Below are 11,098 nucleotides of genomic sequence, written 5' to 3' on the forward strand. Positions count from 1 at the left end.
TGTGTGTTGTTCTTCTATTTAAGGACATCTGTCCAATATTTGTTCTGAATATCTGTATACAGCATGTTAGGTAATAGCTTTCAATCCTGTCCACTTGAGGAATGTGCGGCATCAATTCAGGCTGACCCCGAGAGCTGACCCCTGATTTGGTGCCTCCTCGGACCATCCTGGCACCTTGTAATTAACGGTTAACCTGCATCTGTGCCAAGGTCTTGTTTCCTATATAAACTTGTAACTTTCTGCTGTACTGCAGAGTTCTACCAAGACACTGTTAGCACGATCATGATACATTGTGTAATAATCAAGTCAATGCTCAAGCTCTGCGTCCAGAGATTTTTCTTCAGCAAGTGCAAAATTGGTTTAAAGGAAGAAGGCAGACGATTGTGGGGGAGGGTTATTTTTTCGGAATGGAGGTCTGTAACCAGAGGTGTGACTCAAGGATCAACGCTGGGACATTGGCCCATTACCTCAAGTAGTGTGAAGGGCAGGAGTGACAGATATATGGGAATATCAGCAAATACAAGTTTGCCTCAAATACATTCACCATTAGGAGGGAGATTGCCAATGAATTAAAGGCATTGGCTTGATGTATTGGTAATTCCTCCCTGCCCTCACTGTGGGTACACTGAGATCCAGGAACTGTCACAGTCAGGAAGCAGAGCACTCCCTCTTTTGACAGAGATTATGAATATTCAGCTAATGTTGGAGTAGTCAGCAGTGACCACATAATATGCGAGGTGCAACAATATATTGTACAAGCCATGAAATGAAAACCAAAGCTACCTAATATATAGAGAGAGAGACAGGAATATTGTTAGGGTAGGCATCTGATGAAGTCCCATTATTCGTAATCTTCACCCTGATGTAATACTCTCCTTCATCTTTCTTCTCAATGTTATTTATTATTAATGAACATTGTTTCATTGTCAGGTTCCCCTTCAGTTCTGTTCTGCATTCATATTCAGGGTTAATATTGGTTGGATCTTCAATACTGTAGATAATTCTAACCCCTCGGGTTCCTTGTTTGGAACCTCCCTTTAACCACAGTATCTGTGGATTTCTGTCACCAATGGTGTAATGAAATGCAGGGAAATGAAGGGAAATGAAAGGCAATTGAGAAATCCAAGTGCATCTTGTAGATACCTCTATCTGATGTTTGTTTTTTTGCACTGCTTGAGGTCTCCGTATATTAAGATGCTGAATGAGTTGCAAAGGGATTGACTGATCTGCAGTCAGTGTACTAGAGAGATGGGATCAATCCTCACTAAGGCAGCTGGTGGAAATTGGATTTGAAAAATATTGTAATTGAAAGCTCACCTCTGGCACCATGAAACGATGTGATTTTTTCTTCTTTGTCATCACCATCTGGTTTATGGTTAGTCGGAAAACCCCAGCCAGTTAAGTTGTGACCTGCAGGTCAGTTGTGTGACTGACTCTGAAAAGCTTTCTGAAATGACTGAGCGAGTCACTCAGATTAAAGGCGTTTCACGTTGGGTGGATCAGAGAGTCAAAAGTCTCTGAAATAGCGTTGATTCAATAAGAAGTCTCGCCTTTCTTCTCCCGCTGATGTTATTCCGTTCCGTCTTTGACACGGTAAAGAACTGCAGAAGGAAATGAAAAATCCAAAAACAGGAATGAAATCCACAAGGAAAGGGGTAATGTGAGACTTGAAGGAGTAAAGTCAACCTCTCGTGACAATCAGGCGGACTTGAAGCAGGTATGGGGTATGCAACCTTCACAAAGTGTGCTTCACTTTGAACAATTAAAAAGGAATGGACTGTTCACTGTGCAAGAAGCAACATTAATTCGAGACACGCTGGCTCACCACTTGGCACCGATCTATCTGTTTTTCTTTTGTTTTATTTCGCTTCCCAAAACATTGGCATCACCACCTGTGTCTGTCCTCCTGCCGAACTTTATACATTTCCCTGCGGCTAACCTCCAGAAGACCGTTATATTCCCTACCTTCTTCCTCTCCCTTCATCTCTGCATTCTAATAACAGTCTGGTTTAACTGTAGTGAATCAATTGTATCAGCCTCCATCAAACCCTCAGGCAGTGCATTCCGGATCCTATATGCCATGTGCCTGAGGGGTTTCTCCAATCTAGCTTCTGCATCCTTTCGTGGGATTTCAGGACTGTTGCAGGTAGAAAAAAAAATCAGTTAGCACAGTATTCACTGCAGAATAGAAGAATGTGAGGTGGATTTAATATAAAGCTGCTCAATTCTAAAATGGCTGGACAGTATAAATGAGGAAAGGATGTTCCCAATGACCTGGAGAGTCCAGGATCAGGGCATCTAAGGATTCAGGTAGGCCAGTTATGATTGGGATGAGGAGAGCTTTCTTCACTCAGAGTGTGGTGGACCCATAGAATTCTCTGTCACAGTAAGGGGTTGCGGAAAACATATTGCATATTTTCAAAAATGAGATAAACATAGTTCGTAGGGAGTTTTGAGAAGATTTGTAGCTTCGCCCGGAGACCCTAGTAGGGTGACAAAGCGTCTGGATATAAACCTTCCAGCTCAGCCAGTAAACCTACATCCACATACATAGTTCATAGGGTTAAAGGGATCAAAGGATATTGAGGTAAACTGGGAACTGGAACTGAGTTAAATGAGCAACCATGCTCATCTTGAATGGTGGAGCAAGCTCTTAGCCATGAATGGCCTCCTCCTGTTCCTATTTTCCAAACCTGCCCCCTCTGATTCTCGTTCATTTATACAGTGAGAGGTGATCCACTCTATTTATTCTCCCACACACCCCATGATACTGAATATCATGTTAAAGCTCGGCATACCTAACCCCACGATTCCCATTCAGTTTTATTCGTTGTAGCAATTCTTTCTTTTTATATTTATCGAACTGCCAATGCAGACAGTCTGAAATTGACTTGTGCCTGATTCGGTGACCAACTGAAAGTAAGGTTGGTTCCTGGAAACACAAGGTGATTGAGTCAGTAGCCGGGCACTCAGCACACTCTCTATTCAGTCTGGTCCTGTCTCATCATCCTACTTAAGAACACTTTCTCCCAAATTCCCCAAAGCCTTCTATGTCATTGGCATGAGCAAATCTGTCAATGTCTACTTTAAACAGACTGAGTGACTGAGTTTCCATAAAGTTGAGAATGCCATGGAATCTCTGCCATCAGATACTGAAAGCATTCTCGTTTCGGTACTAATGAGATGTTTCGTTACATTGTAGTTTTGTGCCTGGTTCTATACTTCCCCCAACTTGGGGATAATCTTATCTACATTTAGCCTGTGTCGTCATTAAACGTTTATTTGATAAGATTCCAATGAGAGCATCTTTCATTCTTCGAGACCCTGGAGAGATTACAAGCCTATATTCTGCAATTGCACTTCAGAGTGTGGTTCTGTCATCCCAGTGTCAAGTCTTTGCTGCATTCTGTATGTGAACATTCTAAAAACCCTACAGGATGTGGACCAAAACTGCAGTACACCAAATAATGCATGAACGAAATTCCATATGTTTAAAGCAAGTCCTCATTACTCCTGTACTTGAAGACTTGCAACAATGGATGACATATTATTGTCCTACCAACTAATTGTTCAACCAGCATGTTCACCTTCTGTGGCTTGAGTGGTTCAGCCAGTTCCCACTGTCCATTTACGCCTCACCTTCGAAGATATGTACTACATATCTGCCCATCATGAAGGTGGATATGGGCATACGCTTCTGTACAATTCTTCTGCCATGGTCTTTTCCAATGTGTCAGTCTGCCCAAGTCCTATTGAATCCACTTTACTTCTGTTTTACACATCACATTCTCAGATAAACTTGGAAACCGGACATTTGTTCCATGAGTATATTTTTTTAAATCTAATCAACCCGATCAGTGTTGCAATCGCACATCTGAGGAGTAGTGAGAGGGGAACCTAACCCCGCTAGCTCTGAGGTCGGGACATTACCATTGTGTAACTAGAGCCCTTCCTTTGAGTGTAAATATTTTTTGTGGCTATTGTGTACATCCAGTGCCTAAGTACCAGCTGGTATCAAATAGTTTCCATCCCATTAATCACAAGTTCAAAACGTGAGAATGAAATACTCCTCCTTACCCTCTGATTCCGGCCAGTTAGCAAATCCCTCATTCTATATCTATATATTCCAAAATATCCTCTTGATTGAATTTTGGGAACACCACTATAGTGGAATCCTTATCAAAGTTTTATGATGATCCACGCACAGTACGTCCACCAAATCGATGTTCTGAATTCACTTCCACCCTCAATAGTTTATCCAAAGCTCTGACTTTCTTTGAGACACCAGGTAAGGATGGCGGATTTCCTTCCCTGAGGGACATTAATGAACATGATGGGTTTTCCCCGATAATTGTCATCATTAGACTTCGATTTCCAGATTTTTTAAAAAATAAAATTGTTTCTAAATTCCAATTGGTCTCTTAGATTGCCGGATGGTCATCCATTTCCATTCTTCTGCATCCTGATGTGTGATGTAGACCCCTCCATAATCAGGATATAAATGTAATTCTATGGATCCAGAATAGTGGCTGCAGCTGTTCTTCAGGCTCTGAAACACAGGAGCTGAAGTCTGTTAGGTCAAAGGTAATTCATGCATACAGATAGGACACTTGACGAACCATAAGGCATAGGTACAGAAAATAGGCCACCCAGCCCATCAAGTCTGCTCTGCCATTCAATCATGTCTGACACGTTTCTGAAGCCTATTCTCCCACTTTCTCCCATAACCCCTGATCCCTTTGATGATCAAGAACCTATCTATCTCAGTCTTAAATATACTCAATGCTCTGGTCTCCACAGGCTTCCAGAGAATGGTGAATTCCAGAGATTCACCACTCTCTTACATCCATATCTTCACACATATTGGTGGATATATTTGCCACGTGGCCAAGCTTACCTGCCATACCAGAACTTTTAAAGCAATTTTACAGCAAGGGTACTGCAGAATAATCTCCCGGTTGTGCACCAATCAGTTTCTTACCCTGCACAAAGCTAAAAGCCAATTACCTGCAAACTATATCTCAATCACCAACTTTACACGGCCTCTGCACAAACAGTTCTCCGTTCACTTCAATCACTTTTACCAACTTATTCCGTTTGATTCCAACAGTTTTGACAGTTGAACCTAAAAGCACAAGTCTATTGTCACAGATCAATGTTCTTCCTTCCCAAAAAAGAGGGTGCTTCAAGGGACATTCCAGCATAAATTGTCCCCTGTCTTCATGGGCCATTTCAGATGGCAGCTCATGATCAATCACATTTCCCTGGATCTGGACATGGTAGCCCATCCAGCTTAGGCTGGCAGTTCGCCTTCCCCAACATACATAGGGGAAGCAATAAGATCTATATGAGAATCAACAGTGGTTCCATGGTACAGCATTAGGATAAGCATTAATTACAGATTACGATAAAAATCTCATTACCACAGAATATTATCTTAGTTTTCTGGATGAGTAGCCTGGTGGCATGACCACAAAGTGTCCTAGTGGCGAAAGCAAGAATTCAAACCTGACCCAGTTATTCTGGGTTCTAGGATCAGAATAAATTAATTTGATTTAATACGATACGGTGAAGGTGTGATGAGCAATTGAGGTTCAGTCAAAAATTTCACCTGAACTGCGGTAAACTGTTGATGAAGAAACCTATAACTGACAAATTTAATATTCAGGTTTCAACTACAATAACTGAAGGTGAAAGAGCCACTGTGTGTAGGAGCAGGTACACAGGTAACAAAAGGCATTTGTAGCACCTTGATAGTCAATTGTTAAAGATCTGTAAAATATGTGACTAAACATGGCATTGAAGATTAATTTTCATATCGAATGTGAAATTTTCATCCTGTGCTGCAATGTAAACCTGGAAGTGAGGGGGTCGTAATTTTCTGCTTGTGAGCTATTTCACTATTTTGCTGTTATCATTGACAGTGTGGATGCAGGAAGAATGTTCCTGATGACCGGGTTACCCAGGACCAGAGCTTGCAATCTAAAGATGCGGAATTTATGATTCAGATGTGGGGCAGTTTCCTCAAACAGAGAGAGGTGAGCCTGTTCAATTTTCTGCCACGGGTAACTGTTGAAACCAAAGCACTAAAGTCTTGCAAGAAAAATGCAGACATGGTTCTTAGGATGAAAGGGATCAAAGGTTACGCGGAGAAATTACGAGCTGGGTACTGATTTGAATGCTCAGCCATGTTAATATTGAATGGTGAAGCAGGTTCAAAGGGCTGAATGGCCTGCTCCTGTCTCTATATTCTATACTCCTGTCTCCAGTCAGTGTGGAATCCGGCCCAGAATCAAGTAGCCGCTGAGTGTAAGGGTTATCACGGCTTGTTATCGCAAAGTCTGAAGGTACTGGAGGGAAATATGATTTCCATTTACCCAGGTGACCAGCAGACCTTCTTCCGATGTTCAGACTCCATTATAATCGACAAGAAATAAAGTCCTTGCATGTGGAAGGTAAGATCTGTAATCAGTAAACATTCCTCCATTGGGGTGTTGTGTATAAAGGAGAACGTGAAGTTGCTTCAAATTCACTCCGTATCAAACTATTAATGGTTCATTAAATGTGTGTAAGTTGATGAGCAGGCTATTTCATGCACAATACGTTGGGAAGCTCAACTTTCTCAAAATAGGATTTGCCAAATTGTGACTGTGTATCCTATTTTGTTGGAAAATCACATTTTCACTGGAATTTTTAGTTTCCAAAGGAATTTCAAAGGCTCTGTTTTTGTAGTGATGTATCGATTGGAAATGGTTGAAGATTAAGTTTGGGACATTCTAAAACATTGGAGAATTGTCTTGCTATGTTATTTCTATTGCTTACTCAGTCTATCCACAGCACCCAATTGTCCGCAAATGATCCTGGAGATTTTTAGCAGTGGGTGCTTCATGCGTAGACATTCCATGCACATTTGATTCTCTCGCCAGTGCCAATGTTCCCAGGATTGTGTATTTAAAATGGGGAAAGAGTCGCGATTTCAAACAGGGATGTGATGTGTTTTTTTTCAATTATCTCTATAATATCTAGACATTGAAGCTTCTAAATATTAAAGAAAAACAGAATTGAAAGGTAATATGACAGGCATGGTGATGATTAATGATAAAACACATGGGTCAGTGTGAATATTAATTACACGAGAAGATTATTAGTCGAGTGAACATCACAGATCAATGCTGGTACACAATGCTTAACTCTTTCAGCCTTTAACAGATCAGTTTCACATTCTCATGTCTCTTGGTTTTTGTTAAAAAAAAATTGGTACGTGAAGGTGCCATAGTCCCAGAGGACCAATCTCTCATCAGACAAGCAGCTAGTGATGGGTTTAAACTGAAAAGTATCTCTGGCAAGGGGCAACATTGAGAAGGTGACTTTCGCAGTAACCCAGCTGTGGGAACAGAAACTACACGGTTGTTATTATTCAACATGTCACAGCAGCAATCAAGCCATTTGAGCTGATGCATGCCACAAAGGTTCCTAATCGCACCTGAGAAAGTGATCATGGGCAGCCACCCTGAGCTCGTTGTTATCAACTTGCTGTACATAAACCCATTTTGATGTTTTGGATGGAATGTCAGAACTTTTGCCCAGTGATCATGAAGCAATGACTCTGAGAACATTTCACTGTTAGTGGGTTCATTACTGAGGGAATTCTTCACTCTTGCAGGGTCAGTAGTGAGGGAGCACCACACTCTCAGGGAGTCAGTACTGAGGCAGTGTTGGACTGTTGTGGTTCAATACTATGGGGACTCTGAAATGTCAGGGAGTCTGAGGGCAAGCACTGTCGGAGTGTCAGTACTGAGGGACCGCTGCAGTGTTACAGGGTCAGTACTGAGGGAGGTCTGCACTGTTGGAGGGTCCGTACTGAGGGAATGCCACACTGTCAGAGGGTCAGTGGAGCAATGGAGTCTTAGAGATGCACAGCATGGGCATACACTCTTCAGTCCAACTCAGCCATGCTGAGCAAATATCATAAAATAATCTAATCCCATTTGTCAGCACTTGGTTCATATCCCTCTGAACAATTCTTACTTATATACACATCCAGACACCTTTTAAATGCTGTTGCTGTTCAAGCCTCCACCGCTTTCTCTGCCAGCTCATTCCATACATGCACCATCCTCTACATGAAAACATTGCCACTTAGATCCCTTTTAAATCTTTCCCATCTCACCTGAAACCTACGCCCTCTAGTTCTGGACTCTGCCACCCCAGGGACAAAACCTTGCCTATTTACTCTATCCATGTCCTTCATGATTTTATACCCTTCTATAAAGTCATCCCTCAGCCTCTGACGTTCTTGGGAAAACAGCTCCGGCTATTCAGCCTCTCCGTATCGCTCAAACTCTCCAAACCTGACAACATCCTTGCAATTTTTTTTCTGAACCCTTTAAACTTTCACAACATTATTCCTATAGGAGGGAGACCAGAATTGCATGAAGTATTCCAAAAGTGTCCTAACAAATGTCCTCTACAGATGCAACGTGACCTCTCAACTCCTATACTCGATGCTGTCACAAATAAAGGAACACATACTAAATGTCTTCTTCACTATCCTATCAACCTGCGACTTCACTTTCAAGAAACTATAAACTTGCAATTCCAGGTCTGTTTGTTCAGCAACACTCCCTAGGTCCTTACGTTTAAGTGTATAAGTCCTGCCCTGATTTGCTTTTCCAAAATAGAGCACCTCACGTTTATCTATATTAAAATCTATCGCACCCTCCTTGGTACATTGGCCTGTCTGATCAAGATCCCATTGTATTCTAAGATATCCTTCTTTGCTGTCCACTACACCTACATTTTGGTGTCATCTGCATACTTAGTACATATACCTCCTATGTTTACATCCAAATCATTTACATAAATGACAAAAAGCAGTGCACCCTGCACCGATGCTTGTGACACACCATTTATTACAGGCCACCAGTCTGGAAGGCAGCCCTCCACCACCACACTCTGTCTTCTATCTTCGACCCAGTTATGTAACCAAGTGAACATTATGATTTCAGAAGATTATTTTTGAGGGAATGCTGCAATGTCGAAGGGAGTGCTGGAAAGTCTCAAGATACAGTGAAGAAGGAGGGTCAGTTCTGAGGAATAGCTGCTCTGTCGGAGAGTAAATACTGAGGGAGTGCTACAATTTCAAGTGACAAGTATTGAGGGAGTGCCGCCCTGTCAGAGGGTTAGTACTGAGGGAGTGCCACACTGTCAGAGGGTCAGTACTGAGAGGATGCTGCACTATCAGAAGGTCAGTACTAAAGTAGTGCCGCCCTATCAGAGGGTCAGTATTGAGAGAGTGCCACACTGTCAGAGGGTCAGTACTGAGAGAGTGCTGCACTATCAGAGGTCAGTACTGAGGGAGCGCCGCACTATCAGAAGGTCAGTGCTGAGGGAGCGCTGCAAGATCAGAGGGTCAGTGCTGAGGGAGTGCTGCACTATCAGAGGGTCAGCACTGAGGGAGTGCCTGCTGTTGGAGGGTCACTACTAAGGGAGTGCCGCAATTTCGGAGGGTCAGTACTAAATATGTGATGCCCATTGTGCACTTTTGTGGGTCATATATTTCTGATAAAACTGCATTACAACCTCATTCTCTCCTTTCATTCTGACTCGGCTGTGGAACTGACTGAGTCGAAGAGAGAGTGCGATGTTCAGTGCACAAAGCACTCTGTCACAACAATAAGAAACATTTAAATGTCCAATGAGCCTGCGCTGTAGAAAAGAAACCAATTCCTCCTTTTAATTTTCATTCTGCCCACCAGTTTGAATATTTTTACATGGCTTTTATTATTCCTTATGTGTATAATCGTCTCCAAATCTTTGATTGTTGCACAAGTTTTTTGTGACTGTGTTAAAGTGTGTGTTTATGTGAGTTTGAAGATGCCTGAGTGAATAAGCCAGTGCAAAACAGTGGAGAGTAGGAAGACTGGAATATCTGACCTTTCCCATTTCTTCCTCTTCCTTTCCTTTTGCATCTCACAGATTCTCCTTTTTAAATGCTCAACTCTGTCTTTGCCTTTGTTTACAGGTTTATTGGGCAAGTCGCTAGTTTTCTCGATTCAAAGCGACAGGAATCTCCCAGCTCTCTGCGTTCACTCTCTGCCTGAGGGCTGCCTCAGAGACGAAGCGAGGCTACAGCTTGTTGTCCTATGCCACAGCGACTAAGGACAACGAGTTCTGCTCTGGCACAATGAGGACAGGAGACTGTCCCTTTACTTTGGCAGCAACATATTCCATTTCGCCCTCCCAGAGACCGATGCTCTGCTGAGACACATCTGTGTGAGTTGGAAATCCTCAACTGGATTCATCGCTTTCTGGCTCAAAGGAGTCCAGAGTCTTCAGAAAGTTAGCAACAGAGGTGGGATGGTCCGAGGCAGGGGCACGTTTATCCTGAGTCAGGAACAGGACTGGGTCGAGGGCAATGCTGATAGCAAGCAGAGTTTCGTGGGAGAGCTGACAGATGTCCACTTGTGCGACTATGTCCTGTCGGCAAAAGACATCAAACTGCACAGTCAAGGGTGTCACTGTGCTGGGTGTAACATCATCAACTGGCACACAGTATCATACGAGAGCAAAGGGAACATGAATGTGGAGGATAATCACGATTGTAACTTCTAAAAAATTGGGACTGTTTTGGAGTTGGCGGGGGCTGAGTCTCCCACGGGCACTCCTACAAACAGGCACAAGTGCAGAAACACACAACACACACACTTCCTAACACAACCCTCATACACACGCATTCCCTAACACAACACAAACATGAACACACACGTACACGCACACCCACACAATCCCACATACACACACATACACACCCACGGACACACATTCACGTACAGATCTACACAACCACACATACACACACATACTCACACCCATCCACCCACACACATGTATATACATATACACAAACATACACACATACAGCCATGTATAAACACAGCTACACACACCCACAGACAGACATGCATACAAACACACACATATGCACATATGCACACAGACACACGCACAAACATATGGGAACATGCACACAATAACATGCGATGTCTGATCTGTGCATTGGCTGCAAGTGTTTTTGAATTTGAGTGTCAGAGATAAG

General features: G+C 42.7%; 1 pseudogene; it reads left to right on the forward strand.

Moving 5' to 3' along the window:
• The first annotated feature begins 6,403 nt into the window (after positions 1-6,403).
• Positions 6,404-11,090, forward strand: LOC122544242 (C-reactive protein-like; annotated as a pseudogene).
• The last annotated feature ends 8 nt before the right edge of the window (positions 11,091-11,098 follow it).

This window comes from Chiloscyllium plagiosum, unplaced genomic scaffold (genome assembly GCF_037043375.1).
Source record: "Chiloscyllium plagiosum isolate Xiang-an unplaced genomic scaffold, Cpla_swu_hap1 HiC_scaffold_38, whole genome shotgun sequence".
Taxonomy (NCBI): Eukaryota; Metazoa; Chordata; class Chondrichthyes; order Orectolobiformes; family Hemiscylliidae; genus Chiloscyllium; species Chiloscyllium plagiosum.